This window comes from Bufo gargarizans, chromosome 2 (assembly GCF_014858855.1).
Source record: "Bufo gargarizans isolate SCDJY-AF-19 chromosome 2, ASM1485885v1, whole genome shotgun sequence".
In the NCBI taxonomy this organism is placed as follows: Eukaryota; Metazoa; Chordata; class Amphibia; order Anura; family Bufonidae; genus Bufo; species Bufo gargarizans.
In genome coordinates this window covers 61370465-61385639 of record NC_058081.1, presented here as the reverse complement: position 1 = coordinate 61385639, position 15175 = coordinate 61370465, and positions in this window count along the sequence as shown.

Below are 15175 nucleotides of genomic sequence, written 5' to 3'. Positions count from 1 at the left end.
TTAATGGGGGTGTGGCATGGGAGGAGCAAAGTCAGGAAGTGGGAGGGGCCATGGTGGGTAGTGGGCGGGGTTAAGGGGCCCAATTCAGATTTTTGCTATGGGGCCCAGTGATTCCTATGTACGCCTCTGGTTGTGTGTATCTATAGAATGGGACTCATGGAGGACCACCATGGTGGCCATCCTCTATACACAGCCTTTGGAAAAACCTACTCTGTGATATACTTGAGAGCTGTGCCTGCTGCTGGTGTGTGCACCTATTCAATTCAGTAAAAGAGAGACTCTGGTTTATACTATAATGAATTTGGCCTGGTCATTGGTGTTTATATGTGACCTGGGGCCCTGTTCTCCTGCCTTGTACTCCTCTACCCAAACATCTAACATCAAGAGCACTCAATCTGCTACCAGGCAGGATACTCCAAAATCCACGGTGTGTCCCTAGAGAAAGAAGGGTTGCACCCCTCCAACATGCACAGTTCCAGGGAGCACTGGAGCTGGGTTATCCACAGTGAGGACTACAACCAACCTCACTGCCACCCGCCACTCCCATTCTACTCTCCAGCCCCAAGTCCCCTGCACCAGCCACAAAGCCCCAAGTACAAGTGTCAGCCACATGGTCTACATGTACAATACTGTTAACGGGCCATTCTTCCTACAGTGAAGCTATAAGTCACTCCCATGCAAAGTGCAGTCTTTCTAGCTTCAGTCTTCTGTTAATCCCTGAACCTGTTGGAGCTAGGTTCTAGTGATTAAACTGTCACCTGCTGGTTGCATTGATTATGTCTTCTCTTAAAGGGGTTGTCCACAGTCTGAAAAACATGGCTGCTTTCTGTGAAAAAACAGTGCCACAGCTGTCAACAGGTTGTGTGTGTGTAATTGCAGCGAAAATACTATCTACATCAGGCGTGACCAGCTTTTTTTTGGTCTGGGGGCTTCATTGTGACATTGCTGTACTTTAAGGGGCCACAAAAAAAAAAAGACCATTGGTGTTTATTTGCACCAGCCTATTACACAGGCTGATGCAAAGTTAATGGGGAGGAATGATCACTACCACAGTCGTTCCTTCCCTCATTCAGTTCTATTGATTATCGGCAGCAGTGATTACACGGGTAGATCAGCTGACGATAATCGTACATGTTTCATCCTGCTAAAATGTGCAAATCAGCCGATAAATGAGTGATTGCTCGCTTATCGGCTAATCAGCATGATTGTAAAGCCAGTTATTAGGAATGAGCGCTCGTATGAACATCTGTTCCTAGTAATTGGCACAAAAATCATACAGTGTAATAGGGGGTTAAGTGGTGACATTAATACGGCCTCCTGACCCCCCAGTTATAGGTCTGTGTGACCGGTGCCGTGAAGTAACCAGTAAGCACTTTCCCTTAAAGGGCTTCTGTCACCCCCGAAACAGCAATTTTCATTATTGGGCTTAATATAATTGCTAATGTACGCAGAGTCCATATATACCCCTCTTACCTCTGGCTGTGCTTTAAATTCTTTAAAAATAGTACTTTTGTGATATGCAAATTTCTTCACTACCAACAAGTTGGGCGGTTACTTGCTGGTAGCCTCCGCATCCTCGGTCTAAAAAAACGCCCCCCTCCTCCACTTGATTGACAGGGCCAGCGAGCGCTCTCCTCCTCTCGCTGGCCCTCTCTGCCCATAAAATACTGCGCCGTACCGGTCCTCATTCGGCGCAGGCGCTCTGAGAGAAGGACGCTCGCTTGCCCGCTCCTTCCTCAGTGCGCCTGCGCCGATGACGTCGGCCTACACCCGATGCTTCTTTTTTGGGTGTAGGCTGACGTCATCGGCGTCATATTGCGTCCCTAATCCTCTCCCTAACTCCTAACCGTATGAGCGGACCCTGATGGTGGGACGGCTCATACCCTTGATACCTAATATCCTGTGCCGCCCTGTAAATCCCTCACTTAGGAGCAGGGGAGAGACGACCTGTTCATCCACAACACGGAGGAACAGGAGTCTCTAAAGGCCTAGAAGCAGGGAAAGGGAGAGACCGTACACAGCAAGAGGATTGGCAGGTAAGAACAACATGACAACTCACTTACCTGCCGAAGCCTCCATAACTGGAACCCGTGCATCAGTACAGGAGCCCGAACACACAGCAGGTCACAGGACAAACAACCCACACAGCATGGGCTGACTGGCAACTTTTGGCCCAGGGGGCAAGTAATACCCAGAGGCCCACTGAGCCCCCCTCCTGCTTTCCCATTTCACCTGCCTCCTCCTGACCCCCCCTTGCCACTTTCGTCAGCCATGTAAATTACAACACAGGAAAACTAAATAAACTAGGGATGCTCCGATATATCGGCCGCCGAAACATATCAGCCGAAAATGGCATTTTTTGTATAATGCCGAAAGTGTCATTTTCTGGCTGATACAGTGTTGCATCCGTGTATTCTCTCCTCCACGCTGGGCGCTGCTCTGTGTCCCCCCCCATGGCACTTGATGACTTTTGCAGAAGAAACTGTATATTGTGGGGCACAGTGTAGGCTATATGTGTATAACATAAACATATTTCATATGAAAACTTACAATGACTTGGCTTGGCCCTTGGGGATCTCGGACGCCACTTCCACACTTTGGCCGGGGGCTCGGCGGAGCTGATGTTCTGTTTTATCCTAATGAGAAAGATTTCATAATAAGGATTTAGAGAAGAGACAGAGGGATAGCAGAGCAGGGGGAGGCTAGTGCTGCTACTAGGGGGCTCATACCATGGGGGAGTAATAAATCCCACCATAATGTCCCCCCCAGTAGAAATAATTCTCCTTATAATAGACAGTGCAAAAAATACCCCCTTGTAATATCCCCAGTTGAGCTAATGTCCCCATAGTGCCCCCTATAATGTGCCAGTAGCCAATAGGCCCCCCTATAATGTGCCAGTAGCTAATAGGCCCCCCTATAATGTGCCAGTAGCCAGATAGGGCCCCCTATAATGTGCCAGTAGCCAATAGGCCCCCCTATAATGTGCCAGTAGCCAATAGGCCCCCCTATAATGTGCCAGTAGCCAGATAGGGCCCCCTAAAATGTGCCAGTAGCCAGATAGGGCCCCCCCCCCTATAATGTACCAGTAGCCAGATAGGGCCCCCCCTATAATGTGCCAGTAGCCAGATAGGGCCCCCCTATAATGTGCCAGTAGCCAGATAGGGGCCCCCCTATAATGTGCCAGTAGCCAGATAGAGCCCCCTATAATGTGCCAGTAGCCAGATAGGGCCCCCTATAATGTGCCAGTAGCCAGATAGGGCCCCCCCTATAATGTGCCAGTAGCCAGATAGGGCCCCCCTAAAATGTGCCAGTAGCCAGATAGGGCCCCCCCCCTATAATGTACCAGTAGCCAGATAGGGCCCCCCCTATAATGTGCCAGTAGCCAGATAGGGCCCCCTATAATGTGCCAGTAGCCAGATAGGGGCCCCCCTATAATGTGCCAGTAGCCAGATAGAGCCCCCTATAATGTGCCAGTAGCCAGATAGGGCCCCCAATAATGTGCCAGTAGCCAGATAGGGCCCCCCCTATAATGTGCCAGTAGCCAGATAGGGGCCCCCCTATAATGTGCCAGTAGCCAGATAGAGCCCCCTATAATGTGCCAGTAGCCAGATAGAGCCCCCTATAATGTGCCAGTAGCCAGATAGGGCCCCCAATAATGTGCCAGTAGCCAGATAGGGCCCCCCCTATAATGTGCCAGTAGCCATAGGCCCCCCCACTATAATGTGCCAGTAGCCAGATAGGGCCCCCCTATAATGTGCCAGTAGCCAGATAGAGCCCCCTATAATTTGCCAGTAGCCAGATAGGGCCCCCCTATAATGTGCCAGTAGCCAGATAGGGCCCCCCCCCTATAATGTGCCAGTAGCCAGATAGGGCCCCCTATCAGTGACAAATGAAAAAAAAAATAGTCAGTCAGACTTATACTTACCTCCTCGAGCACCTTCACTGAATCACTCCCGTCCTGCCTCCAGCGCTGCTGATGAACTTTTTGTTGGACTACCAAAATAATTTTGCGATTTATTTTTTTTTTTTTGTATGTGACACCGATTTTTTTATATATTTTTCAACATTTTTTTTCTTTTTTAGCTTTATTTGGGGAAAACTGCAAAATATTTTAAAAGTAATTTCATTTTTTTTAAACACACTATAGCTCCTTGTTCTTTAAAGATGCAAACTGACACCAAAATGAACTAATAAAATGAGTTCCCTATTTTGTGTCAGTCATTTTGATATAGAATATGTATAGTTTTAAATGAAGAGGGCGGTTTTGGTTGGCGTGGGCATTTTTATTTTATTATTTTCTTTTACTATCTTTTTTAACTTATTTTTTAATATATTTTTGCCACATAATATGCTTGCTAAGATCCTGCAGCTCTGCTCTGCTCTGCCTCTGAGACACCTGGCAATCAGATCACTGGTTCCAATAGAGGAGACGGCATAGTCACTCCCTCTATTAACTGTATAGCGCTCATTGAGCACTATGCACCTTCCCGAGGAGAAGGCAGAAGCGGTAATAAACCACTTCAGTCTTCGCCTCGGGTCCCTGGTTGTCACTGACAGCTTGGGGACTGACCTGCTCTTGCTAGCGTGCAGTAGCAGGACCTTTAATCCAGCGTATGATCAGCGATGTCTCTGTTCAGCAGGACTGGGGCTACAAACCACAGCTCTATGGGCCAAATGCGACCCGGGGGCTGTGCACCCTGATCTAGATAGATGGATGGATAGATAGATAGATAGATAGATAGATAGATAGATATGAGAGATAGATAGATAGATAGATAGATAGATAGATAGATAGATAGTTTTGATATAGATAGAAGATAGATATATAGATAATGATTGATTGATAGATAGATAGATAGATTGATAGATAGATAGATAGATAGATAGATAGATAGATAGATAGATAGAGTGCTAGGTTCCTGCAGATTATGCCTGTTTCCCTATATACATAGAAATAAACAAAGAATAAACCAGCACCTCCAGGTGGAAAAGTTAAAAGCAGGTGCAATCTACCAAGGCTATTATATATGTAGAACTAGAAGTAGCAGCACACCACTATATGCAGGGGTGGGATTCAAATTTTTAACAACAGGTTCCCTACTCAGCGGTGGATACGCAGCGCGTCACGAGTCATGACACATATTTACATACACCATATATATGCAACACAGTCACGACATATTTACATACACCATTATACACTACACACAAATACACTATATATACACTACACACATACCACTCAACTTTTAAAAAGCCTTAGGCCCCCTCTTTGTTATTACTGTAATGGCCCCCTCTTTATTATTATTATAATGGCCCACTCTTTATTTTTAATGTAATGGCCCCCACTTTATTATTAATATAATGACCCCCTCTTTTTTATTAATATAATGGCCCCCTCTTTGTTATTAATATAATGGCCCCCTCTTTGTTTTTAATATAATGGCCCCCTCTTTGTTATTAATATAATGGCCCCCTCTTTATTATTAATATAATGGCCCCCTCTTTGTTATTAATATAATGGCCCCCTCTTTATTATTAATATAATGGCCCCCTCTTTATTATTACTGTAACGGCCCCCTCTTTGTTATTACTGTAACGGCCCCCTCTTTATTTTTAATGTAATGGCCCCCACTTTATTATTAATATAATGGCCCCCACTTTATTATTAATATAATGGCCCCCACTTTATTATTAATATAATGGCCCCCACTTTATTATTAATATAATGGCCCCCACTTTATTATTAATATAATGGCCCCCTCTTTATTATTAATATAATGGCCCCCTCTTTATTATTAATATAATGGCCCCCACTTTATTATTAATATAATGGCCCCCTCTTTGTTATTAATATAATGGCCCCCTCTTTATTATTAATATAATGGCCCCCTCTTTATTATTAATATAATGGCCCCCTCTTTATTATTAATATAATGGCCCCCTCTTTATTATTAATATAATGGCCCCCTCTTTATTATTACTGTAACGGCCCCCTCTTTGTTATTACTGTAACGGCCCCCTCTTTATTTTTAATGTAATGGCCCCCACTTTATTATTAATATAATGGCCCCCACTTTATTATTAATATAATGGCCCCCACTTTATTATTAATATAATGGCCCCCACTTTATTATTAATATAATGGCCCCCACTTTATTATTAATATAATGGCCCCCTCTTTATTATTAATATAATGGCCCCCACTTTATTATTAATATAATGGCCCCCACTTTATTATTAATATAATGGCCCCCACTTTATTATTAATATAATGGCCCCCACTTTATTATTAATATAATGGCCCCCTCTTTATTATTAATATAATGGCCCCCACTTTATTATTAATATAATGGCCCCCACTTTAATAACAAAGAGGGGGCCATTACATTAATAACAAAGAGGGGGCCATTATATTAATAACAAAGAGGGGGCCATTATATTAATAACAAAGAGGGGGCCATTATATTAATAATAAAGAGGGGGCCATTACATTAATAACAAAGAGGGGGCCATTATATTAATAACAAAGAGGGGGCCATTATATTAATAATAAAGAGGGGGCCATTACATAGTGGAGTACCGCTTAAAAAAGCTGCTCTTACTCTGTGGGCAAAATAGATGTGTTTCCCTGTGTGTGGCCACCTTAAATATTGTCATCAACCCCATCCATAACTCTTGTTTGGCTAAAAGAATCTAAACATTGGGTCAGGATGAGGGGAAGGTGGAGTAGGCACCTGCTTAGGAGAAATAATTAATACTTACCTCTCTCTCCTTCACAGCTTGTGGCATCCTGGTACAGGCGGTCACCAATGCCTCGCTCACTGTGCCTTCCCGCGCCGCGTCATCGCGTCATCTCGCGAGATCCGCCGCAGGAGGTCACAGTGAGGTACGTGACTAAGTCCTGCGTCGCACCTCAACTGAAGCCGCTCCCCCGAGTCCCCCGGCCCCTCCTCACTTCGCCTGCCCAGCTGCCCTGCACAGTGCGCGTCACACAGGGCCTCTCCTCTCGGCTTCCGCTCCGCCCCCACCTAGGGTTGCCACCCGTCCGGGATTGACCCGGACAGTCCGAGTTTGTAATCCTGTGCCCGGGTACAAGCCTTTCTCAGACCCGGGCACAGGATTATTCAGTCACTCACTGCGGCGGCCGGGTGATCAGCTGAGCGCAGCTCTGCCGAGCCTCCCCCTCCCCCTCCTCCCTCCTCCCTCCTCTAGTCTACACTACTGTGATGCCAGGCAGTGTAGTGGCTCACTAACTGTTCAGTCTCCGGTCTCCTCCCTCCTCCTCGCTCCTCCCCTGCCTCCCAGTCCCTCCTCCCTCCTCTAGTCTACACACTACAGTGATGCCAGGCAGCGCTGTGTTCACTCACTGTTCAGCAGCTTCAGTCTCCCTCGCTCCTCCTCTGCCTCCCAGTCCCTCCCTCCTTCTCTCTGATAAGGAAGTCAGGTCCACACAGGAAGTGACATCAGAGAGAGAGAGGCAGGGAGGGAGAATTGAAATCATTCTTCTTCTCCAGACTCCAGTCCAGCTCCAGCAGCCTGCCCAAGTAGTGCCCAGCCCAGTGCCCACTGTGCCCTGCCTGCAGTGACCAAGACAGTCCTGACACCTGTCCTAGATAGACACTTCTAAAAAGGTATATAAAACATTTGAAGTGTGTAAATGTAACAGCTATTAAAGGGCTTCTACCACCAGAAATACTGTTATGTAGCTGACTGACATGAGCGATGCGCTAATGTCAGCACTACATAACAGTATGTTTCTAACATTAGTCCCTGCAGCCGTTTTTGCTAAAAATGCACTTTTATTATATGCTAATGAGCCTCTAGGTGCTATGTGGGCGTAAAATCAGCACCTAGAGGCTCCGTCCACTCACCCATTATCCCGCCCAGGTCCCCTGTTCTGCCCGCCCAGATCCTCTTGATTGATGTGACGGTTCGCAGCAGCGTTGACAAAATCCTGCGCCTGTGTCGTTCACTATGTCTTCAGCGCAGGCGCAGTGAGTGAGGGCCGCTCTCCTGGTGCCGACTTCCTCACTGTGACGTAGTCGGCGCAAGCGCAGTGAGGAATCCGACACCAGGATCACATCATTCACTCACTGCGCCTGCGCCAAAGACAGAAGTGAACGGCGCAGGCGCGGGATTTTGCCATCGATGCAGGGAACAGTTTCATCAATCAAGAGGAGCTGGGCGGGCAGAACACAGGACCTGGGCAGGATAATGGGTGAGTGGACGGAGCCTCTAGGTGCTGATTTTACGCCCACATAGCACCTAGAGGCTCATTAGCATATAATAAGTGGTTTTTTTAGCAAAAACGGCTGCAGGGACTAATGTTAGAAACATACTGTTATGTAGTGCTGACATTAGCGCATCGCTATATCAGTCAGCTACATAACGGTATTTCTGGTGGTAGAAGCCCTTTAAACAGGTTTCTGAATCTGTCAGAAAATACGTTATGTTATGTAGCTGACTGACATTAGCGATGGGCTGATGTCAGCAGTACATAACAGTATGTTTTATAACTCCCTGCCGCTGCCGCCGTTCACTTAAAATAAAGACTTATAATATGCTAATGAGCCTCTTCAGGGGCTTAACGATCGCGGTGTGACAGCGACCAGAGGTGGAGGCGGGACATGGGTGTGGATGGAGGTGGGGCATGGGCGTGGCTGGAGGCGGGGCATGGGCGGGGCCTGGAAGGGGGCCCTCCCTCCCTTCTGTTCGGGTTTGGCTTGAAGAAAAGGTGGCAACCCTACCCCCACCCCTATAGCTACGCCACTGGTGCAGGCGCAGCTGCAGGACCGGGTCGGGATCCCTGCTTCTCACCGGTCCTGCGAACCGCCTGTAATTTTAACAAACGGTTCGGCAGAACCGGAGAGAACCGGCTGGATCCCATGCCTGACTATATGCACTAAGGCTACTTTCACACTTGCGTTCGGGGCTCCGCTTGTGAGTTCCGTTTGAAGGCTCTCACAAGCGGCACCGAACGGATCCGTCCAGCCCTAATGCATTCTGAGTGGATGCGGATCCGCTCAGAATGCATCAGTCTGGCACCGTTTGTCGTCCGCTCAGCAGGCAGACACCCGAATGCTGCTTGCAGCGTTCGGGTGTCCGCCTGGCCGTGCGGAGGCAAACGGATCCGTCCAGACTTACAATCTAAGTCAATGGGGACGGATCCGTTTGAAGTTGACACAGTATGGCTCAATTTTGAAACGGATCCATCCCCCATTGACTTTCAATGTAAAGTCAAAAAATATTTTTTTATTTTTATTTTTTTGTTCATGGTAATGCAAACGGATCCGTTCTGAACGGATCTAAGCGTTTGCATTATAGGTGCGGATCCGTCTGTGCAGATACCAGGCGGATCCACACCGAACGCAAGTGTGAAAGTAGCCTAAGGCTACTTTCACATTAGCGTTTTTCTTTTCCAGCATAGAGTTCCGTCCTAGAGGCTCTATACCAGAAAAGAACTGATCAGTTTTATCCCCATGCATTCTGAATGGAGAGTAATCCATTCAGGATGCATCAGGACGTCTTGAGTTCAGTCGTTTTGACTGATCAGGCAAAAGAGAAAACCGTAGCATGCTACGGTTTTATCTCCGGCAAAAAAAACTGAAGACTTGCCTGAATGCCGGATCCGGCATGTTTTTCCATAGCAATGTATTAGTGCCGGATCCGTCCTTCCAGTCTACGCATGCGCAGACCTTTAAAAATGAGAAAAAAATAAATACCTGATCCGTTTTGCCTGATGACACCGGAAAAACGGATCCGGTATTGCAATGCATTTTTTTGACTGATCAGGCATTTTTTTGACTGATCAGGATCCTGAAATGTCTGATCAGTCAGAAAAAATGACATGCGTTTGCATACAGTTTCCCTGATCTGTTTGCAACGGAACTGCCTGCCGGAATGAAACAACGCAAGTGTGAGAGTACCCTAAGGTGAATGTAGTATATAGGGGAACAGTCATCCTCTGCAGGAACCTAGCACTCCCGCAGGAATATCACATTGGATGCTCCTTTGACCCAGAATCTTGTAGGATACAAACATGTGTTAGAGTAGGTTCCGTCTGTTAGAAGCCACCTTGTCGATTGGTAGATGGGCCCGACATATTTTTGATCAATAATATGCGCTAAGAGCTTCTACTTTGTCTAATAGTAAGTATAGCAGTCATGCATTTTACCTTTTTTACATATTTTATTCACCCTTACCTTGTGTCTTAGTGCATATAGTGGTGTGCTGCTACTTCTAGTTCTACATATATAATAGCCTTGGTAGCGTGCACCTGTTTTTAACTTATCCACCTGGATGTGCTGGTTGATTGTTTATTTCTAGATATGAGATAGATAGATAGATAGATAGATAGATAGATGATGGATAGATAGATAGAGAAGCACAGAGATGTGCACAGCTATATCTAGGTGGGGATGTGATGTACCAGTCTCTACAACAGCTGTGAACCACCCTACTCTTTGCTCATTCCACACTCCAGCCCTCGCTCCTGGGTCTGCTCCAATTCTCCTGATGGACGTGCCGCTCTCAGCCAACACTTCAGCAAAACAGAGCTGGCTCTGTGCGGAGGCTCAGTGTCTGCCAGCTGTGCCAGCCGGAATTACAGAGCTGTAAAAAAACAAACAGGTCCCTTAGCCTAAAGAGCATTCTTTTCAGTATACTGCCCTGAACCGGCTGCTCTGAGCAGATGGTGGTAGTGACGATGTAGAAAAGGAAACTGGAGGCTGTGCTGTTATACTACTACTTATAATAAGATGACTCCAAAAGATCGGCACTCCAAATCCTTAGATTTGTGGGCAGAGAAACTGTTTGTGCAGTACGCAGACCCTGCAGGGTATTGCGATGGTGAGGTCACGGTTAATAGGCAAACGAGGGTTGCTCTTGGTTACTCACAGTTTATGGGAGACCCTGGCCAGGCGTACAGCAGTGATGGAGCGGCTGGCACTTGGATCCTCTGGGGCACTCTCTGTATATAGGGACCAGGCCGGTGGTAGGTGAGGTGCCCTGGATGTTGCAGGTTTAAAGTGCCGGTGGCAAGATCCCTTTAAGTTTGTGACGCCAGTGCCGGTAATGGTGGCACACCAATTTATGATAGGAATGATTGAGGAGCACGTTGTTATGGTGAACCAAAACTTCCTTTTACTGGAAACATCAACTATTTACAGTCTTTTGTAAAGTTCCATACATTGACAGCAGTCACAAGCAGGCTCATTTAAATGACAGGCAACAATGGTCTTGCAAGATACTCAGAGGGTTAATACACTTACAGATCAGGCTGCAACTTTCCTCAGAAATCCTGTCTGTCTTTATCCCAAGGCCCGTATGCTCTAATGCTGGCTTTATCCTTGGTAGAAAACTTCCTCAGGTATATACAGTCATGTGAAAAAATTAGGACACCCTTTGAAAGCATGTGGTTTTTTGTAACATTTTTAATAAAAGGTTATTTCATCTCCGTTTCAACAATACAGAGAGATTAAAGTAATCCAACTAAACAAAGAAAACTGAAGAAAAGTCTTTTCAAGATCTTCTGTAAATGTCATTCTACAAAAATGCCTATTCTAACTGAGGATAAAGATAGGACACCCTCACATGTATTCGCTCTTAAATTGGCTCAGATCTCACACAGGTATATCACACCAGGTGCACATAATTAGTAGATCGTTACTCTGCATGTTGAATGAGGCTTGCCCTATTTAAACCTCAGACATTTAGTTTGGTGTGCTCCTGACTGTTGAAGTGAGAGTGAGCACCATGGTGAGAGCAAAAGAGCTGTCAGAGGACTTCAGAAAAAAGATTGTAGCAGCCTATGAGTCTGGGAAGGGATTTAAAAAGATCTCAAAAGATTTTGAAATCAGCCATTCCACTGTCCGGAAGATAGTCTACAAGTGGAGGGCTTTCAAAACAACTGCCAACATGCCCAGGACTGGTCGCCCCAGCAAGTTCACCCCAAGAGCAGACCGCAAGATGCTAAAAGAGGTCTCCAAAAACCCTAAAGTGTCATCTCGAGAACTACAGCAGGCTCTGGCTACTGTTGATGTAGAAGTACATGCCTCTACAATCAGAAAGAGACTGTACAAGTTTAACTTGCATGGGAGGTGTGCAAGGAGGAAACCTTTGCTTTCCAAGAGAAACATCGAGGCCAGACTGACATTTGCCAGAGATAAAGTTGACAAAGACCAGGACTTCTGGAATAATGTTCTTTGGACAGATGAGTCCAAAATTGAATTATTTGGACACAACAGCAGAGGACATGTTTGGCGTAAACCAAACACAGCATTCCAAGAAAAGAACCTCATACCAACTGTGAAGCATGGAGGTGGAAGTGTCATGGTTTGGGCCTGCTTTGCTGCAGCAGGACCTGGTCAGCTCACCATCATAGAATCCACGATGAATTCTACTGTGTATCAGAAGGTGCTTGAAGAACATGTGAGACCATCAGTTAGAAAATTAAAGCTGAAGCGGAACTGGACCATGCAACATGACAATGACCCAAAACATACTAGTAAATCAACCAAAGATTGGCTGAAAAAGAAGAAATGGAGAGTCCTGGAATGGCCAAGTCAAAGTCCAGATTTGAATCCCATTGAGATGCTGTGGGGTGACTTGAAAAGGGCTGTACGTGCAAGAAACCCCTCAAACATCTCACAGCTGAAAAAGTTCTGCATTGAGGAGTGGGGTAAAATTTCCTCAGACCGATGTCGAAGACTGGTAGATGGCTACAAGAACCGTCTCACTGCAGTTATTTCAGCCAAAGGAGGTAACACTCGCTATTAGGGGCAAGGGTGTCCTATCTTTTTCCTCAGTTAGAATAGGCATTTTTGTAGAATGACATTTACAGAAGATCTTGAAAAGACTTTTCTTCAGTTTTCTTTGTTTAGTCGGATTACTTTAATCTCTCTGTATTGTTGAAACGGAGATGAAATAACCTTTTATTAAAAATGTTACAAAAAACCACATGCTTTCAAAGGGTGTCCTAATTTTTTCACATGACTGTATATCCTTGCTTTAGGTAAAGTCCTTCTGCCCTTCAGCTCTCTTGTCTGGCTGGAATACTGGCTATGTTCTGCTCTGTTATGGGAACTTGTCCCTCAGGAGGCAAACCCTTCTCCTGGTGGGGCAACTTCTGAGCTTGCTTTACTCAGGAACCTCAGGCTGGCTAGTCTGCACTCACTAGCCTCCTGGACTACACTGCCCTGCCCTCTTCCTGTCTGGACCTCACTATATATATTAGGGGTTCCCTAGCTCCCTCTACTGTCTATGAGGCGGAACTACACCCTAACAGGCCTGATACAGGGAATACATAGGATAATCGCATAAAACATCATATAGTATACAATGGCCATATTAACCCTTGTGTAGTGCCCACATTTACCTAGACATTTGATTTGGTGTGACGGCCTATCTAGGAATCCAGGGAAATAAAAGAATTATCATTACAATATAAAATTGCTAGCTAGAACACGTCAAGAACTTGCAATTGAGGGGTCTGAGCGCCAGAGAACAAGGGGGTGTCCCTTCAGCGGTTCTCCTGCACATAATTCCATTTGAAGCAAGTGACTCCTTTTAGTAAACTGGAGGAGCCATTTAAATCATGGAATATGGGAAATGCAAGAAGAATATGGACCTTCTGAGAACACCATTGTAGAGTTCCCTCTAAGAGATTATTTGACACTTATCAGAGACAACCCCTTTTATAGTGCCAAGGTTTGGGGTGTCACCACGTGTTGCTGCTCTCAAGAATGGATGGTAAGGCGTGTTGCACCCCAATGGGAAATAATTCCAGAGAGTCAGGGCCTGCAGTAAACCAGGGTGCTTCTTTACTGGAAGAAGTCAAGTGCAAAACATTACAGGTGAGGAATATGGCAGTCTTCTCCAGTCTCTTACCCGGCAGAAGAAGCAATTTTGCTAAGAAAAGGTCTGAGCTAGCTGTTCCTCTCTCTCTCTCAGAAGGATGGTACCTTGGCCAAAGGCTGTTGGCTCAGGGTCTTTGACTCAGTCATCTGGTCAATAGGCTGGTAACCCAGAGTCTGTGGCTCAGCATCCCCATCTTCTTCTGGTCACTCATGCAGTCTGGCAGCATCTTTCCTACTAAACACTGGTCCCTATCAGCAGACATCAAGAGGTTCTGACTGCTCTTTTTTTTATACAGTTGCTAACTGAACTAGAAACTTTTATTAGGAGGGTCAAAGTGGAGATACACAGCCTAAACAGATGCAATGTTACAATTTCAGTCTTTCATAGAATTGTATAGAGTTTCAAAGCAAGTGTATGGGAATGATTAAGCAGTTTTCCCAGACATAAACAAGTCTTCACACATAAACAACAGAGTCTTAAGTTTTCCTTTTAAAACTTTATATAGGTGAAAATTCCCAGTCTCTCAGTATTAGCTGGCTGTGCATTAACCCTTTCCACACTCTAGTGCAAATATAGGGCAATAACAGTGCGAATGAACAGTCTATATTACAATAAGCATATAAAATGCAGTTCAACAATATCAAAAAGTATAAATGCACACTATATCATAAATCACAGTGCAAGTTAAAGGGAGTCTGCCACCTCCATATGGCCATATACAGTGCTAACATTGTCCTATCGCACACCTATACATAAATGTAATGGTACCAGGGGCGGTGTTCACTGTGTTGGTGCCCAGGCTGCTCTGCCTTTTTTCATTGTTCCCCCGCCCTAGTCTGCATATGCCTGCCCTACTATTCCCTTGCGTCATCCTTCGGTCCGGCCGAGATCCCGCTACTGTGCACTGCCTCGCCGGGCCGGAGCATGCGCACTGTGATGCCCATTGTGGGCACTGCATCGCTTTAACCACATTGCTGCTGGTTTTGCGCCGTTCGCCGGAGCATGCGCAGTAGTTAAAGCGATGCCGTGCCAACAATGTGCATCGCAGTGAGCATGTCCCAGCCCAGAGGCAGTGCGCAGGCACAGGATCTCGGCCCGACCGAATGATGACGCAAGGGAATAGGAGGGCGGACATATGCAGAGGCTGGGGTGGGGAAACAATGAATAAAGGCAGAGCAGCCTGGGCACCAACACAGTGAACGCCGCCCTTGGGCACTTGCCAGTGCTCATTTGCATATCAAAGTTCGTTTTTCCAGCTTCTGCAAGTGTAAAGGCAAAGGTACCATTACATTCATGTATAGGTGTGCGATAGGAC